At 55.5% G+C, this 3,211-nt stretch overlaps 1 long non-coding RNA gene across 1 annotated transcript; it reads left to right on the forward strand.

Moving 5' to 3' along the window:
• Nucleotides 1-759: 759 nt before the first annotated feature.
• Nucleotides 760-3,211, forward strand: LOC132226488 (uncharacterized). The gene is made up of 2 exons (XR_009451067.1): nt 760-853; nt 3,017-3,211. It is a non-coding gene; the product is annotated as an uncharacterized LOC132226488 (long non-coding RNA).

The raw sequence follows: 3,211 nt of genomic DNA on the forward strand, positions 1-3,211 counted from the left end.
CTGGCGTGGGTGGAGGCCTGACTTTCACTCTGGCTTTGGGTCAGGGGGAAAACCCCTCTTCTGGCACCTCCCCAGAGCTAAGCCAGGCGTCCGTGCAAGGACCATGGCCACGAGGTTGATGGGTCATGAGATCTCACCATGGCCTGGACAATGACCTGAGTCAGCAGAGTCACCCTGGGACAAAAGGCCGATGTCACTGGTCAGATCGGGCAGGACCAGGCCCCAGTCAGAGCATGTGACCCAGTGACACGGCCTCTCTGCGCATACAAGAGGCTGCGGGGGTCTAAGGAGGGAGCGGAGCTGGGAGGTGAGTCTGAGAGGTGAGTGACGGCTTCGTTCTGCTGAGTGCCAGCGCCCTTAGTGGTAATATGGGAGGTGGCATTGGCACTGTGTGTGCCCAAGTTCACGCAGTAGATCATCCAAGTTCCAGGAGAGTAAATGGGGAGAAAGCCATATACTCTCCAGCGCATTCATAGAGTAACATCAACTTGCTGCAGCCATTCTTTTACCTCCATGACCACTGCTGCATTTGCCAGGGTCCTTGGCGGGAACAAAGGGCATTGCCCAGCTCTGCATGGAGCTTGCTCACCATTGTGCCCGTTCATTTCATGGGCTTCACGCTCACTGTACATTCAGCGAGTGCTCTGGCCAAAACTGGGCACTCTCTCCCGCAGTGAGTCGCCCTGGTCGGATCTGTATGGGGAAGCTTGAAGTTACTTTTTATCCAATAACATGGTCATGCACCTGTTTTCTCTTCCCAGGAGTTCCAAAAGCGGTCCCCACAGAACCGGCCCCATGAAGCTGGTTTATGTCCTCATCTTCGCTGTCTTCTTCCTGTCTCAGGTGACACCAGGTAAGCCCTCGCTGGCACTGCCTTCTCATATCTGAACCCCATGTCCTTCCTCCCACCACTCCACTTGCAGAAGGACCCCTGGGCCCCGGAGCCAGTGTAGGGATGCTCACCAGGAACAGCGAGGAAAGGGCAGCCTCTCAAGGGAGTGGCAGGGTTAGCACCTTCAGGTCTGCACCTGGGCACCTGTCAGTGAGGTCCGTACCTGGGCACCTGCTTTCCCATCCCATCTGATGACACCCTCACCCACATGCTCTCCTCTCTTCAAGCTTCTGCCTCAGCTATGGGTATCGTGTTGGATGGCTGGCTGCAGGAGCAGAAAGAGAAGCTGAGAGGTTTTGCAAAAGCAGGCAGTTCACATACTTAGAACTGTGGCATCTGGGAGAAACAGGGGTATGTGCTGCTCTGTATCTTGCTCCAGGGCTGGAGGGATGAGCAGAGAGGGAGGCTGGGGTCTGCCCCCTGCCTGTCCGTCCCCTGCAGCACAGAAGTGCCCAGTGTCACAGCCAGCCCAGGGGTGGAGTGTGAGCACACCTGGATCTGGAGAGAAAGGTGGCTTGTAAGGGCTCAGCCCAGGGGTCAGGCAGGGCACTGAGGGCTGCTGTGCACTGTGCTCACCCCTAGTCCTTGTCCCCCCGACTCTGTTCCTCCCTTGTGTTCTGCACTAATAGAAACCTATTCATCTAATCACATGTTTCACTCTTCATCTCAGGGCTCACGGCTCCATGTGCTAATTCACACTTCTATAGACAGGAGCTGACAGGAGCTGGAGGGAGGGGCCTGTCCCCAGCCACGGTCCTCTGGGTTAACAACCTGTTCACTGTGACCCCCTGGGAGTTGTGATGGGTTTTGTTGTGACACTCAGAATAGTGGCCCCAACAATGTCCTCAGCTTGAGCTGCTTTTCAATCAGAGAGGGAAGGTGAATTGTTGGTGGCAAGAAGGGGCCCTTTAGGGAAGCACAGGGAGAGAGCTGTCAGGACACCTCCCATGACATTCCCCTGGGTGCTGCCCCGGGGCACAGGGATGGGGGTGCTTCCCAGAGATGGTCGAAGTGTCTGAGGCCTCGGGCATAGTCCTCTGAGGAAGCACAGGGTAGGTGTGGGTGGTCCTTTCCTGGCAGCCTCTGGCCAGAGGATGGGCTACAAAGACTGCTGACAAGCACGTCCTGAAGTTCTGCTAAAGCCTGGCCCTCACACTCCCTGGCAGCATGTGGGTGGGTCAGGGCAGGTGCCATCAAGGACAAAGGGCTGAAGTCTGTGAGTGGATGAAGTCAGGGAGCAAGAGCCTTTGGCCCTATGGCCAGTCTGAGGCCAACGAGAGCCACCCCGGGACCTCTGCCTCCTGGGTCCCAAGGGCGGTGACTTTCTGCTGATGCCCGTAGTGGACAGGCTGGACGGGGGACTGCTGAGACCCTTGCTCTGTGGGGCCAAGTGCAGCCCTCTCACCTTCTAGGAGGCAGGAAAAGGAGTCTTTTCCAGGAGGCTTTGAGTCAAGTGCTGTAGGTATTTTTCTCTCTTCTAGAAACCTCTCACCTCGGCTCCTGCCCCCAATTCCTCTGGGTCTTTTTCTTTAGAGACGTGAATTTTAGGTCTTTAATTTCATTTTTTAAGGCATATCTGTTATGTCCTGAAGGCAGGTGAGGGAGGGGTTGTTTTATGCCTGGGAACATGGGTGAACTTCAGAGGGTGGCTGACATGCCTCACGTGCCCTGAGGTGTGTCGTGCATGTTTACATGTTGGAATGAACACGCCTGTAGCTCCTCCTTTCCCAGAGGAGGGGCTGTAGTGTCATCCTATTCTCAGTGGGATTCTCCCCAGGTGGTTGAAGACATCGATGTTCGTGTTTGCTTCTAAAGGACATGGCTGACTACTCCACAGTGACAGCCGCCAGAGCACATCAGGGTCAGGGACTATCACCCCAAAAAGAGTGGGCACAGTGCCTCCTCCCAGATCCCATGGCAGCACAGACATTTCTGTCATGGCCACCGTGAAGGCTGGCCTCGTCCTCCTGCCCAACGAAAATGCAGAAAGGGCAGATGGGAAGAGGGGGTGCCTCAGACAGAATGGGTTTGTGAGCAGTCGAGTTTGGGGGTTCCTGGTTGGACTGAATGTTTCCTTCTCCTGCACAAGAGCTCTGCCTCCCCACATTTTGGTTCTTTCTTCAGGCTGTGGGTACAGAGACATGCACGGGTTCTGTGACTCCATGATAAGCGTGTGCCTGAGGAGGAAGAAAAATTGCATTTTCCGCATGCCAGGGTTCTGCCCTGGGAGGAGTTTCTGCTGCATCCGAGTGAAGTGAGCTGAAGGGTCTGCCTGTGATGTGTGAGCCCTGCATTAAATAAATGGAGACTTCACCGTAA

Source organism: Myotis daubentonii, chromosome 2, assembly GCF_963259705.1.
Source record: "Myotis daubentonii chromosome 2, mMyoDau2.1, whole genome shotgun sequence".
Classification (NCBI taxonomy): Eukaryota; Metazoa; Chordata; class Mammalia; order Chiroptera; family Vespertilionidae; genus Myotis; species Myotis daubentonii.